This window comes from Tenrec ecaudatus, chromosome 1 (genome assembly GCF_050624435.1).
Source record: "Tenrec ecaudatus isolate mTenEca1 chromosome 1, mTenEca1.hap1, whole genome shotgun sequence".
Lineage (NCBI taxonomy): Eukaryota > Metazoa > Chordata > Mammalia > Afrosoricida > Tenrecidae > Tenrec > Tenrec ecaudatus.
In genome coordinates, this window is record NC_134530.1 from 193504225 (window position 1) to 193519180 (window position 14956).

The 14956-nt window shown below is 43.0% G+C and overlaps 1 non-coding gene and 1 pseudogene across 1 annotated transcript; both read right to left on the bottom strand.

The window, feature by feature from the left end:
* Positions 1 to 913: 913 nt before the first annotated feature.
* Positions 914 to 1074, bottom strand: LOC142437967 (U1 spliceosomal RNA). The gene has a single exon (XR_012782464.1). It is a non-coding gene; the product is annotated as a U1 spliceosomal RNA (small nuclear RNA).
* Positions 1075 to 10094: 9020 nt separating this feature from the next.
* On the bottom strand, positions 10095 to 10223 carry LOC142438020 (U1 spliceosomal RNA; annotated as a pseudogene).
* Positions 10224 to 14956: the final 4733 nt, after the last annotated feature.

A 14956-nucleotide genomic window follows, 5' to 3' on the forward strand; every position in this document is an offset into this window, starting at 1 on the left:
ATCCCTTTGACACTTCATGATCACACAGATTGGTGTGCTTCTTCCACATGGGCTTTGTTGCTTCTCAGCTAGATGGCTGCTTGTTCACCTTCAAGTCTTTAAGACCCTAGACACTACATCTTTTAATAGCTGGCCTCCATCAACTTTCTTCATCACATTTGCTTATGCACCCCCTTTGTCTTCATCAATTGTGTTGGGAAGGTGAGCATCATGGAATGCCAGTTTAATAGAACAAAGTATTCTTGCATTGAGGGAGTACTTGATGGAGGCCCAATGTCCATCTGTTACCTTAATACTAAACCTTTAAATATATGCACATAGATCTATTTTTCCATCCTCATATATAAATATATCTACATATGTACATGCCTTTATTTAGACCTCTATACATGCCCTGTGCCTCCTAGCTCTTTCCTTTTACTTTCCTCTTGTCCCACTATCATGCTCAGCCTTCATTTGGGTTTCAGCAATTTCTCTCGGTTACATTACCCTTGATTACGCCCTACCAGACCTCCTACACCCTCCGCACCACCGATTTGGATCACTTGTTGTTCCTTTGTCCCTGGGTTTGTTACCACCACTTCCTTTCCCCCCACCTCCCCCTCTCCCATGTCCCCCCAGAATCGTCGGTCCTGTTGTTTTCTCCTCCAGATTGTTCATCCAGCCTATCTGATTTAGACAGACCTGCACAGCAGATCTTTTCGTAGGAATTCAGGTAGGGGAACAAGATAATCCCACTTGGCTGATGTGTGACAGCAGGAGGGGAAAGACATGATTCTAGCCCACCATTCTCTAGAGAGAAATGGTTCCATTATTTGTGTTTTGTTTTGAAATAACTTTTGAAGTATAATTTTCTGCTAAGAAATTTATTCATTTATAAATAGTGTTATGTTTCTTTTTTTTTTTCCCCGCAATGGAGAGAGCGAATGCAGTCCCCCACTACCACAAATTATGCAGTGGAGTTTCCCACATTTGGGGAAATCGCAGGGGTCAGCACATCCGAAATGCCATGGATCAGCCTCGCCCTGGGAAACCACCTTCGTGATCATGGTATCTCCCCTGCCAGGTAAGTATGTTGTTTCATAAATACATATATAGAGTTATACAATTCTCATTATTACTCAGCCCAGAATTTCCCCAAGTCTATTTGTTGACAGTTCCTGCTTTCATGATATTCCCAAGCAACCACTTTTCGTTTCTGTAGACACGCCTTTTCTGGAAATTTCACCTAAGTAGAATCGTTTCATATGAATTCTTGCCTCTGCCTTCTTAAACTTAGCATATTTCTGAGAGTGATTGTTGCAGTCTATTGACAGTTCACTCCTTTTGTTACTGAATAGTCTCCCATTGCATGGAGAGGTCGCACTTTGTTGATCCGCCCTCCAGCCAGTGGCTGTTCCCAGTTTGGGGCTCTTACAAAAGCTCTAGGAGCATCCGTGGGTTGACACCCGGGAGTGAGGTCACTGGGCTGAGTGGGAGGCTTAGACTGACATTTTAGGAAACAGCCAAACTGTTTTCAAACAGTTCTACCGTGCTGTAGCCCTTCCAACAGCAGATGAGGACCTACTGCCGACACTGTGTTATCAGTCTTTTCCGAAATACCTATTCAAGTGGCCCTCTGCTAGTGTCTTATGTGGTGTTTTAAAAAAAGTTTTATTGGCATATAATTCATATATCATACGATTCACTTGTTCAATCATATCAAGAAGAATTGTACAATAATGACCACAATCAATGTTAGAACATTTTCTTCTTTGATTTACTCACTGTTATTAGCTCCCAATTTCCCCCACAAACTCCTCTGTCACATCCCCAAGGAACCAGTAATCCAGTTGCTGTCTCTACAGATTCACCTATGCTGGATTTCATGTACAAAAAACAACAACAACCGAACAACCATATGACAGGAAAACAGAGAAAAGCCTCAATAGAGAAAAAAGCAGAAACTATTAAAAGCTGGAACAAATTTAAAATATATCAAAAGGGGGATCCAATGATAGAGTGTTAAATTCTAACCTAACTGCTCTACAACAATCCACTTTCCAGGGCACTCTGTATCATTTCTTGAACTGCACTGAATTCCCCCATGATAACTGCTGCTGCCTTTTTCTTGGATACAAAGTTTGGCTTAAACCCTGATTAAAAAAAAAAAAAGAATCTGGTTTCTGTCCACTGTTAGAAAGTCGAGATGTTTCTAAAGACTCAAGTCAGGAGGACACCGTTCTGACTGAGCAAAGTTATATTCTCGTGCCATTTTATTTTCCCATCCTGGCTGTTCTTTCTTCCAATCCATCCTCCACATGTATTCTTAAATTCTTATTATTTTTCTTCTAAAATCATACTATCGAACATTCTAGATGTGGGGGGAAAACCAATTTCAAACAATGAGAATACAAACACTTTTTTAAAAATCTGAGCGTTGGTTCCACGGTCACAAGGTCCATAGTTTGAAGCCACCCACTGCTCCAAGGAGAGCTCTGCTGCCATAAAGGTGAAAAGTCCCAGGAGACCAAAGGCAGTTTTCTGTTCTATGAGTCACTATTGAGTCAGCACCGGCCTGATGGCAGTGAGTCTGAGTTTGACCTTATGAAACAAACTATTACCAAAACAGTTGAAACTTACTACATTCACCCCCAAATCACTCGTTTTTCCCTCTTCCTCCTGCTGCTTCAGGAGCCTTGGTGGTGCAGTGGCTAAAGGCTCGGCTGCTAACCTGGTGAGCTGTGGTTAGAACACTCCAGCGGCTCCAAGGGAGAAAGGAGATTTACAGCCCTTACAAATCATGTGGGCAGTTCTACTCTGTCCCTTAGGGTCGCTAGACATGACTCCAAAGCAAAGGGTTTGGATTTGATTTCTCTGTCCAAGATACCAGTCCCCAGAGAAGGATATCATCCTGGGTAAAGTGGAGGGACAGGGAAAAAGAGAGAGGCGCTCGAAGGAGATGGACTGACACGGTGGCTGCAACAATGGGCTGAAGTTTAGGAAGAACTGTGAGGATGGCAAGGGACCAGGCAGTGTTTTGATCTCTTGGGCACAGGGTTGCTCTGGGTCACAACTGACTTGACAGCACAGCATAACAACAACAGTGTACTTAGTGACATAGTTGATTTGCATCCTTGAACAAGTTCTTTATCTTATTGAGGTCCAGTGCAAAGGGTTTGACAATGTGGACTTTGAAATCATTGGTCAAGAGGAGCCTTTTCAACTATATTGCATATTTCCAAACTGTTCTCCTAAATGGTTATATGGATTTCCCTGCCATCAGAAGTAAACAAACCTTCTCATTGCTTGATTTTCTTGTGTCAACATTGGCCATTATCAGACCTTTCAGTTTTTCTTTTCTTTTCAAGTCTGTCTGTCCTTGATTACTAGTGATGTAGAGCCTATTGACTTTCTGCTTCTCTCCACCTGCATTGAGCCGCTCTTCATTGGCTCAAGTTCTCTCTGGAAATCTACATTTGGTGGAAGTCCCTGTATGATCGGTTGAACAAAGACGACTCCTGAGTGTAATCCTAAAAGCAGTTTAATTCTGTCCTCCCTCCCACTATCCTCAATCTTTTCCGTGGGGAAAATCCTCTTACTTCTGGATAAAACTCAGGCTGGTCTTGTGACTTTTTAAAAATTCGGGTTTAGCTAATAGAAAGTGCGAGTGATTCAGAAGTAGAATTTTCACCTTCCATCAGAAAGACCCAGGTTCAATTCCTGGGCGATGTATTTCTTGCATAGTCAGCAGGCATCTGTGAGTGGAGATTTGCAGGTGGCTCTAATCCTGAAAAGGGATCAGTAGAATTTTGAAATTGAGATAGGCTAGAAAGAAAGACTCAATGTTCTGCTTCCCAGATCAGTCAATAAGGGCCCTGTGGCTCACCACCGTCCAATCTGCAGCTGAGTGACCGATGTGCAAGATGCAGCAGCCTTTCATCCCATTGTGCCCAGCGTTTCCATGAACAGGGGCACACTCCAGGCAGCTAACACGGACAACAAAAACAATATGGTATTAGGCTACAAAGATAGTACTTAAATAGCCAGCCCAAGATCCGAGTCAACATTCCACGTGTTTTCAAAGGCATGATCCTTTTATAGGTTGGGCTTCGTACAATCGATCTGTCTGCTCAGAGTGGGGACATGGTCCTTTGTTTTCCTTTTCCTGTCTGTGCTATGTACCTTTCCACGAGCCTCCTCATGCTCTGATCAGGAGGGAGACAAAAGATTTCGGAGGCAGGAAAGAACTGTAAGGGATACAAAAACATTTTCATTGGGGGGGGAGGGGTTTGGTTCACCCCAGGCTTAGTAGATCTTAAATGCCAGTCTTTCTCTTACAGATATTTCCATGGATCTTCAGTGGTCTGCGTGCTAGGCCTCTTGCAGCTGCTTGTTACACCATGGAAGCTAGTATCGCTGCTGCAGTAGCTGCTGCTCCCAGTGCCTCCTCAGTGTCTGCCCCAGAGAAATGCCCCAGAGCCTCTTTCTCTGGGGTCCAGTCATCTTGGCAGGAACTCTCTTGGGAAGATCCCTTTAATTTCTTTTTGTTCCTGGTCAAATGCCTGATCTTTGTTTTCTGAGTAGTTAATATATTCTTATGGAGCAAAATTCTGACAATACAGAAGAGCATAAATGGTAAGTCTCCCTGGGAACCCCAGTCATCTGGTTTTCCTCTAGGGTGAGCAGTTTCGGTACATTCCTGTGGAGGTATTTTGTGGATGTGTAAACAAATATTGTATATCCCTTCATCCCTGTCTTTTTCCTTCCCTCAGCACAAATGCTGGCATAGCATGCACGTTGGATTCTTCGTACAGTGACGTCAGGACCACACTCTGACTTCAGGTCTGCAGCTGGGCTCTGGGATTCCCCAATTTCTGGCCTCCTCGTTGGACAAGGAGCAATTAACTTCCCTGGCGACCCCTTCAGCTCAGCTGCCCAAACTGGTCTAGCTTTGGGGGGCCTGAATCCAGCCCCAAGCTGTTTTACTTCCCAGATCCTGGCACACATGAAGCCCTCTTGGTCTCCTCAAAATCCTTCTCACCAGCCCGAGGTCAGCAAGACCTCTTCATCCCCCTTGTATTTCCCTCCAAAGACATCCTCCTCACAAATCCTCACAGACGCAAATGTCTCAGTCCTCCTTTCCTAGCAAGCACCTGACGGAGCACCCTGAGTGAGGGGCCTGAGACTCAGGCAACCAGGTTCATGGTTTTCCTTGCATCTGCAAGATCTTTCTCACAACTTACTCTGGTTGCCACAATCAGTTTTTCCCATGTGTGTGTGTGGCGGGGGCAGGTAATTTAATATCCTGGGACAGTCAAGCAGGGTCTTTGTAGATAGTCGTCTTCTTCTGCCGTCCTGATTTGCCATCATGGAAGCTTGGCAGACCAATATTCCCTTGACTTTTGTAAGCATTCAAGGACACTCACACACAAACACTGATAAATATGAAGGCAGATGGCTATATCCTTATTTATTGTCACAGGAAATTCATATTGTTAAATTTCAGTTTTTCATAATTCTCTCTGGCCTAGAAAATTCCCTAGAAAAGTTTGTGATTAAACAAACAACCAAAATGAATCTAGACAAAAGTTAAGTGACAAGGATGTCAAATTCTGTCCCCAAGCCAATTCCCCCTAGGACAGAGTAGAACTGCTCCAGAGGTTTTCCAAGGCTGTGCATCTTTATGTGTCTGTCAGCGTGTGGTACTGTGGTGGCTGGTGTGTTACTGAGATGCTGGAAGCTGCGTCAGCACTATTCAAACGCAAGCAAGGTCACCCAAGATGAATAAATTTCAGTTTAGCTTCCAGACTAAGAACCGTCCACGAAGAAGAAATAGGCTGTCCGTTTAAGAGGGATTAGCCACTGACAATCTTACAGAGAACAGCAGAACATTTTCAGATATACCAGAAGCAGTCATATGGCCAGAACATGGTTTAAAATCAGGGTTGTATTCCTTCACCATACTTATTCAATCTGTATTTGAGCAAATAATCAGCGAATCTGGATTATATGAAAAAGAACACTGCTTCAGGATTGGAGGAAGGATTATTAAGAGCCTATGACAACACCAGAGCCCTGGTGGGATAGTGGTTGCACATTGGACTGCTAACTGCAAGGTCAGCAGTGCAGAACTACCTGCTGTTCCTTGGGAGAAAGATGAGGCTTTCTACTCCCATAAGGAGTTACAAACTCTAGAAACTCACAGCGACCGGTTCTATCCTGTCCTATAATATCATGACGAGTCAGAATCACTCGATGGCAGTGTTTGAAAGAATGATATGTAGATGACACAGCCTTGCTTGCTGGAAGCAAGGAGGGCTTGAAGCATTTGCCGATAATGACCAGGAACTGTAGCCTAGTATAGATTACAATTCAATGTAAAGAAAACCCAAATCCTCAGACTTGGACCATAGACAGCATCATAAAAATGGAGAAAAGATTGAAATAGTCAATTATTTCATTTTGCTTGGGTCCATAATCAATGATCTTGCAAGTAAGAGTTAAGAAATCATATCATTCACATTGATATGGTTTTTTGTTCTGGATCTTTGATGTCTGATACTTGATCACATCGACACCTCATGATCACACAGGCTGGTGTGCTTCCTCCATGCAGGCTTTGTTGCTTCTCAGTTAGATGGCCACTTGTTTATCTTCAAGCCTTTAAGACTCCAGATTTTACATCTTTTGATAGCAGGGCACTATCAGCTTTCTTGAACACATTTGCTTATGCACCCACTTTGTCTTCAGCGATTGTATCAGGAAGGTGATCACACAATGATATGATTTATTTTTGTTCTTTGATGTCTGATAACTGATCCCTTCAGCACCTCGTGATCACACAAGTTGGTGTGCTTCTTCTATGTGGGCTTTGTTGCTTCTGAACTATATGGCCGCTTGTTTATCTTCAAGTCTTTAAGACCCCAGATGCTATATCTTTTGATAGCTGGGCACCATCAGCTTTCTTAACCATATTTGCTTATGCACCCGCTTTGTCTTCAGCAATCATGTTGGGAAGCAGGCTTAACCTTTTAATAGAAAGCTCTTTAACCAAAACTGATACAAAATTTTATCCAATTAACTATGTCACCATAGCCTCATCTCTCCATTTCTCAATTTGAAATGTCTAGAAACCAAGATCAAATTTCACATTTTCAGAAGAGAAAACGTTTAACAATTTCCCCTCAAAAGAGTCCTGCTGGCACAATTGGTTAAGTATTAGGCAGCTAACCAAAAGACTGGACACAGCAGCTACCCCACAGGAGGAAGATGAGGCAGTCAGCCTGCTTTCAACAAGTTTGCAGTCTTGTAACCCCCATAGAACAGTTTTACTCTCTAGAGTTGCCATGATTGAGAATTGACTCAACAGCAGTGGGTTTTGTTCACTCCAAATTTTATTAAATTCAACAAACATTCAATTCAATTTTTCAAATTAACTGAGTGCCTAGTATATGTAAGACACTGATTCAGTTTATGGAAAAAAACCCCAGTAAAAGCCTTTTAAAAACATCTACAGTGTACCTACTACTATATAGATCCTAGCATGCTTTCGTTTTTCATCTTCACATAATCCTATGAGGTAGACACCATTCTATTCTCCATTGTAAAGAGGCGGAATCTGAGATATAAAGGGGTAAACACGTGGGCTGGTGTTATTTGGCTGGAAATAACCCACCCATGCTTTACACCTAGCTTGTTTGACTCCAGAGTTCGTGTTCTTCCTCAGCTCTGAAGCCAGCTAGACAAAAGAAGGGCAGCTGACTTCCTCTAACTTCACAAGACCAACAGTTCCTTGGCTAATTTCTACGAGACAGATGTCCAGCACATCCCCTCTCTCCAGTCTTTTCGCCTTTTCTGACACTAGCTGTCCCTCCCATGGCACTCTCCTCTTTGATAATTCATTGCCATAGCCACACAGAACTCACTGACCATACACACAGGGTGTTTTGTTTTGTTTTATTGCCAAAGGTAAATCATAAGTTACAATTCAAGATCAGGAATGAATCAGGATATAGTCCTTTGGTCAGGATAACTTCTTGGCTATACTTACAGAAAGGTCCCTAACTTTGGCTTCAGCCCCTTCGGCCTCTTGGGCTGCTAGCCTTGCCTCTGTCCTATTCAGGCAAATGTTATCAATCTCTTTTCTCTACCAATAAGTGGCTCCTTTCTTCAGCAATAAGCCTCAACCCGAAGGTACACAGTTTTCAACTCCATGGGCAAATGCCTGGTGGCATGCGTGTTCTCCAGCGAGCCTCCTGCCTGAAGTTGCTCCCCTCTCGTTCCATAGGCTGCATGCCCATTATGCCATCTTCTACAAGTCTCCTGGTTCTGCTACCACTAGTTTCCTGTGTGCTTGTGGCTGCTTCTGTGCCATCTCTGGTCACGCAGCTGTCTCGGGGGTTAGGAGTTTCTCAACACAGGGGCCCTGAGTTCAAAAGTCATGCTCTCTTCAAAGCTCTTCCTTTCTGGCTGTCATGAGGGCCCCCTTTCTTCTCCAGGATGACTCGAGCCTAGTAGGATGGTAAAATTGCCATTCCCCATAAGGATGACATGCACCTAATTTGCATTATTGGTAAACTATCCAATCCCTTTGGTAGGCTACAAGCACTTTATTTCCATAATCCCATCCAATCATTTTAAAAGAGTCACAAGAAAGGCCATATAAAAATGATTCTTTGCACTCCTGAGATCAAGGGCCTTATAGTCTAATGACAATGACCTAACAACAAAAAACAAATGTGCGGCCATCAAGTCTACCTGATTCATAGTGACCCTATAGGACAAAGCAGAGCTGTCCTCCTGGGTTTCTGAGGCTATAAATCTTTATGGGAGCAGAAAGGCTTACCTTTTTCCTGTGAAATGACTGGTGGGTTTGAACTTCTGACCCTGTGGTTAGCAGCGCAAAGCATAACTCACTATGCCACCAGGGCTCCTAATGACAATGATAAATAGGACAAATAGAAAACTATTGATCGCAGATACTTCCCTAAGTGAGATATACAGAATCACAAAATCTAGGAACAAAAAAGCACTTCTAAGTATGAGCAATGATGTGATTATTTTACATTAGTAGGTGGCTTTAAATTTTTTATGTTGATAAAATATATGCAGCATATTATTTATAACTCGTAGATTTTTAAGTGCACAAGTCAGGGACACGAAGTACATTTCACAGATACCACCACTATCTATGTATCCATGTAACTCTTTTTATCACAGAGAGAAGAAACTGTGTCTACAGAGCAACGTTGTTGCTGTTGTTAGGTGTCATCGAGGCAGTTCTGACTCCTGGCAACCCTCCTGATGATAAAGGAAGCCCTGCTCAGTCCTGCACCATTCTCAATGCGAGCCTATTGTTGCAGCCATACTGTCAATTGTCTGCTGAAGGTCGTCTGGGTCACTGATCCTTTACTCTCCCAAGCATCCTTCCCTCCTCATAACATGTTCAGAGACTGCTAAACAGTCACCAGCCTCACTGGTAAGGAGCATTCCGGTTGTTCTTCCAACATAAACTGGCTCCTTCTGATAGTCCACGGTATATTTAATATTCTTCACTCACACTGCAATTCAAGTATATCAGTTCTTCTCCAGTCTCCCTTATCCGTTGTTCAGCTTTTCATGCACATGAAGTTCATGAGAATGCCATTGCTTGGATCAGATGCACCTTTTGTCCGCAAGGTGCCATCTTTGCTTTAAAGACATCTCTGGCAACAGATTTCTCCAAAGAAATATGTTGATTGGGTGCTTAAGCAAATGGGATGAAGAAAGCTGATGGTGCCCAACTATCAAAAGGTATAACATCTGGGGTCTTAAAGGCTTAAATATAAACAAGCAGCCATCTAGCCCAGAAGCAACAAAGCCACATGGAAGAAACACACCAGCCTGTGTAATCATGAGGTGTGGATGGGATCAGGTATCAGGCATCAAAGACCCAGGACAAAAATCATATTATTGTGAATGAGGGGGAGTGTGGAGTGCGGACTGAGAGCACATCTGTAGACAATTGGACATCCCCTTACAGAAGGGTCACAAAGAAGAGACAAACCATTTAGGGTACAGTATAGCACCAATGAAACATACAGCTTTCCTCTAGTTCTTTTTTTTTTTTTTTAAAGGGGAGAGCGCGAACGCAGTCCCCCACTACCACAAATTACGCAGTCAAGTTTCCCACATTTGGGGAAATCGCAGGGGTCAGCACATCTGGAGTGCAATGGATAAGCCTTGCCCTGCCAGGTAAGTATATCCTCTAGTTCTTTAATGCTTCCCCCCACCCACCCACTATCATGACCCTAATTCTACTGGACAAATCTGGCTAAACCAGAGCATGTACATGGGTACAGATAAGAGCTGGAAACACAGGGAATCCAGCACAGATAAACTCCTCAGGACCAATCTTGAGAGTAGTGATACCAGGATGGTAAGGGCAAGGTGGGAGGAGAGAGGGGGAACTGATTACAATGATCTACATATGACCCCCTCCCAGGGGCACGGACAACAGAAAAATGGGTGAAGGGAGACATTGGTCATGAAAAACATGAAAAAATAATACAAACTGATCAATTATCAAGGGTTCGTGAATGAGGGTGGGTTGGGGAGGGAGAAAAAACAAATGAGGAGCCGATACCAAGGGTTGAAGTACAAAGCAAATGTTTTGAGAATGATGAGGGCAACAAATGTACAAATGTGCTTGACACAATGGGTGGATGGATGAATTGTGATAAGAGCAGTATGAGTCCCCAATAAAATGACTTTTAAAAAAATGATTAAAAAAAATGTTGACTGATTTCCTGCCTGCTGGTGCCAGAGGCATTGCTTGTGGATCTAAGTAAAATGCAAACCTTGACAACTTGATGTCAGCCTTTTCTTCATTCATCGTCACGCTGTTTATGCATCTACTGGTGAGGGTTTCTGTTTTCTTTACATTGAGGTGTAGTCCGTACTGAAGGTTGCAGGCTTTGATCTGCATCAGGAAGTGCGTCAAACCTTTTCGCTGTCAGTAAGCAAGGTGTCTTGAGTCGGCCTCTAATCCTGCAGCCAGGTTCTCTTTCATCCAGTCCAGCTTTGTCTTCGTTAGCCAGTAACAGGTTTTAACAAACCGAAAGTGATTCTTCCATCTTTTAGGAGGACACAGGTCCAACTTTAGGGTGACAGCTCTAGGGGAAGGTTTTTTCTGTCAGTTCTGGGGGGAAGGTCCTTGTCTCATTTCAAAATCTGTGGGCCCAGTGTTCCCTGGAGATCTCTATGAGTCTTGTATCAATCTTCCTCTGGTCTGAGTGGTTCTCAGCCGAGGGGGACTCAAGGCCCAAAAGATGTCAGGGTACCTGCCCTAACACATCATCACGTGTCCAGTAGGTGCAATTGTACAGCGATAATAAGTAAAGATTATAGTAAAGTCATGGAGAGCATGAGCGATAGAAGAGAGATGGAAATAATGGAGTCAAACACATGTCATGGTAGCATGCTCACCTCAGCCTCACTTGGTGGTGCACATGGAGAGAGAGATTTATTGTTAACCAAGGCTTTTATATTCTCTCAAGCCCCCTAATTACAGGTGAAGACATACATCACAGGAAAGGGTTGTGCTATAGGTAATACAGTAATGGGAGGGGGGTGATCTAGGGGTATCCATGTAATAGGAAGAGGAGGGATTGGGGATACATATGTGACAAGATGGGCAGATCCTAGATTCAGGATGGTGGCCTAACTTTGGATGTCACTGAGCCGGTTTGACCTGTTCTCTGGCTCACTATAGAGACCATTATCAGTAGGGTGTACACCTCATCTATAGGGACCAGACTGATGGGTGCAAACCTTTAGGGAAAAGTAGCCCATTGTCCTTAATAGCAGGGAGTGGGTCATACCTGTGATGGGACCAGACAGTAGTCTGGCAGCTGACTGCTTTTCAGGGAGGTAGCTTGACAATCATTTGCAATTAGCTGCAAGCAGTGTCCTATGTCTAACATATATTTGGGAAAGAAGACTTGGGAGAAATCTTTCAGTTTCCCACAAAAAGACATTCTCTGCTTCCAGCTCTTCTTTTTTTGGTGGTAGGAAGTCCTTCCTTCTCTGTTCCCTTCTCTCTTCTTCTATCTCTTTTAAGATAAAAAATAATGTAGGCACATCTCCGGGAGGCTTCCCTTACATTGTGTCAGGACTGTGACAAGAGTACGTGTACTGCATCCTCCCCTCGACCACTTACAACTGACTGTTCACTGATCACATCATGAGGTGTAATTACATCCTGATATTAAAGCCAAATTGCGTCATTAAATTACTGTCAAACCACTGAGAATTATGGCCTAGCTTGGATGACACATACATTTGGATACACAATTCCATCCATGATAAGCTTCTTGGAATATTTGTTCAACATGTAGATGAAGTATGGTGAGAGGACACAACCCTGACACACACACCACTTTTCTAATTTTAAATGTTTGTTCTGTTTAAATGACTGTCCCTTCGTCTATGTACACGTTCCACATTAGCATAATTCCAGAAGTTCCATTCTTTGCATTATTATTCATAATGGGCATGATCCACACAGTCAACTGCCTTTGCATAGCCAATAAAACAAAGGCAAATAGATTTCTGGTACTTCCAGCTTTTAACCAAGACGCATCGGCATCAGCAACGATATTCCTCATTCTATGTCCTCTTCTAAATCCGGCTTTAATTTCTGGCAGTTGCCTGTTGATGTAACAACCATTTCAGGAGGTAGCATGTGAACATGAAACAGAAATAGTATTGAAGGAAGAAGTTCAACCTGCACATAAGGCCCTGGCAGACACAAGGATACAGGAATGGATGGAGGATCAGCTGAGATGCTTTAACAAATGCATGCCATGTTGGAAGCACTCATCTATGCCAAGCGATGGTTGAACATCACTTTGGAGTAGAGGGACTCTTTGGAGTAGAGGGACTCTTTGGAATAGAGGGACTCTTTGGAGTAGAGGGACTCTGTGTATTCCGTTTATTGTTCCTTTATGTTTGCTGCATCAAAATCATGTATTTAAATAATATGTTAACTCTGGATATTAGATTCTCCCCTTCTCCCAGGTCTTGCCTGCTTTATTGTTTTCATTGCTTATTGGTGTGCTTTTTATTTGTTGAAGGGTATAGGATTCCAATAAATTAGTGATTTTTCAAAACTGTTTTTACAAAGATTATGTTCCCTCTTGTATGTGGTCACTAAAATCGCTGTTCCTTTAGCTGAGGCCAGCTAGTGCTCTGACAGAGGCTCCCATGAATGCCAAGAGCTAAGAGCACACACAAAAGCAAACATAAGTGTTGGGGACTGGCTCTCTGCTGGTACACTCCTCCACGTTTACTGAGACTTGCACCGAGGCTCCAGATCTGCTGCAGGGGAAAGGCTATGGTTTCTATGGGTATGTGTGTGGATGTCTAAATCCCCCTTGATGCATGAGTGCTTTTGAAGTCTAATTCCCCAAAGAATTCTTTTCCCAGCTTTTCCTACATTATATCGTCTGTTTCAGTTATTCTCTTTTGCCCCAGAGAGCTATGGGTTAATTGTTTGCCGTAGAGAGTTTTTCAGCAGTGTTTGCCACTTTTCCACTTGAGTTTTCAGATAGGTGAAATAGAGGTAAGTGGCTTACATCAGCCTTTCAGGTAGGCACCAGACAGGTAAGTAAAGATATACTTGATAATTTAACAAGGCCTGCTCTGTTCCCTCTGAGATCAGGGACCAGAATAAGGACATGGGGCCCACAGTCAGTCGTCAACAGTCATGGGTACACTACAAACAGAATAACAACATTGGGTCCACAGTCAACAGTCTTGCTGAGATGGGGAGGCCGATAGATCACGGACAAGTAAAGAAGTCACAAAGCATTCCTACCATTTTAAGCCAACGTTTTCTCAATGAAGCGTTTGCTAGGCTGCTGTAAATCTTAGACTGTTTTCCAGCGTTCTGACAAGTACTGATCTTGTTTCAAAGCTGCCCACTGTACCTTTTGCTGACATCACTTGCAGAAGTAGCTTTTGAGTTGTTATTGGAAGGATCTGGCAGCGATTGTGAGCGAGGGGGTTATGTGTTTCAGGTCAGGAAACAAAGGCCTGGAGGTAGGAGTGACTTGGTCATGTCTCAGATCTAGTTTGGCCTGATCTTAACCTCCAATTAGTGAAGTAATAACAGGTGCTGTATATTTTTATCTTTTACATGTCAGGCTCTTGACATATGTTATCTCTAATCCTTAAGACACTCCTATGGGGTAGGTATTATTAGCCCTGGTTTGTAGACAATAAAATGGAGTTCCTAAAGGGGTCATATGCCAATTAAGTGGCAGAGTCAAGATTTGAATTAGAGTCTTCCAGACTACATATCCCTACCTTATCGTGCTGTCTTCTTCAGGGAGACAGAAAGCTAATCTGGTGTCAGATGAAGAAAAGCCTTGAAGGCTGGAGTGGGAAATATATATATTAGAACTATTGCCCAAAGATGAGGCTGTCTGCTCAGGTAAAGAATTACAGTCTCCGAAACTCACAGGGGCAGCGTTTCTCTGTCCAATAGGGTAACTGTGGGTGGGACCCAACTGTATGGCAATGAGTTGGTTTTTGGGGGCTATTTTACAAGGCAGGGCGGTGACTATCCCAAGGTGGGCTCCAAGAAGACAACTGTGATCATTTGGGCAGTATGAATGAAAGGCTAAATTGGAATAATTAAATCGGGCAGTTGTATTAGATAAAAGGGGAGTAGGTACAAGTAATGTGATTCATTGGTGTTATAGGTTAGGCGTTGGCCTGGTAACCATAAGGTACAAAGTTCAAACCCACTAGCCACTGCAAGGGAGAATTATGAGGCTCCTTATCTGCTCCTATAAAGATTTATAGTCTGTGAAACTATATAGAGTTTCCTTGAGTCAGAATCAAAAGGATGGCAGTAAGTGTTAGGTTAAGCATTGGGTTATTAATTACAATTTCAACAGTTCAAAACCAATCTGAGGGAGAAAGATCA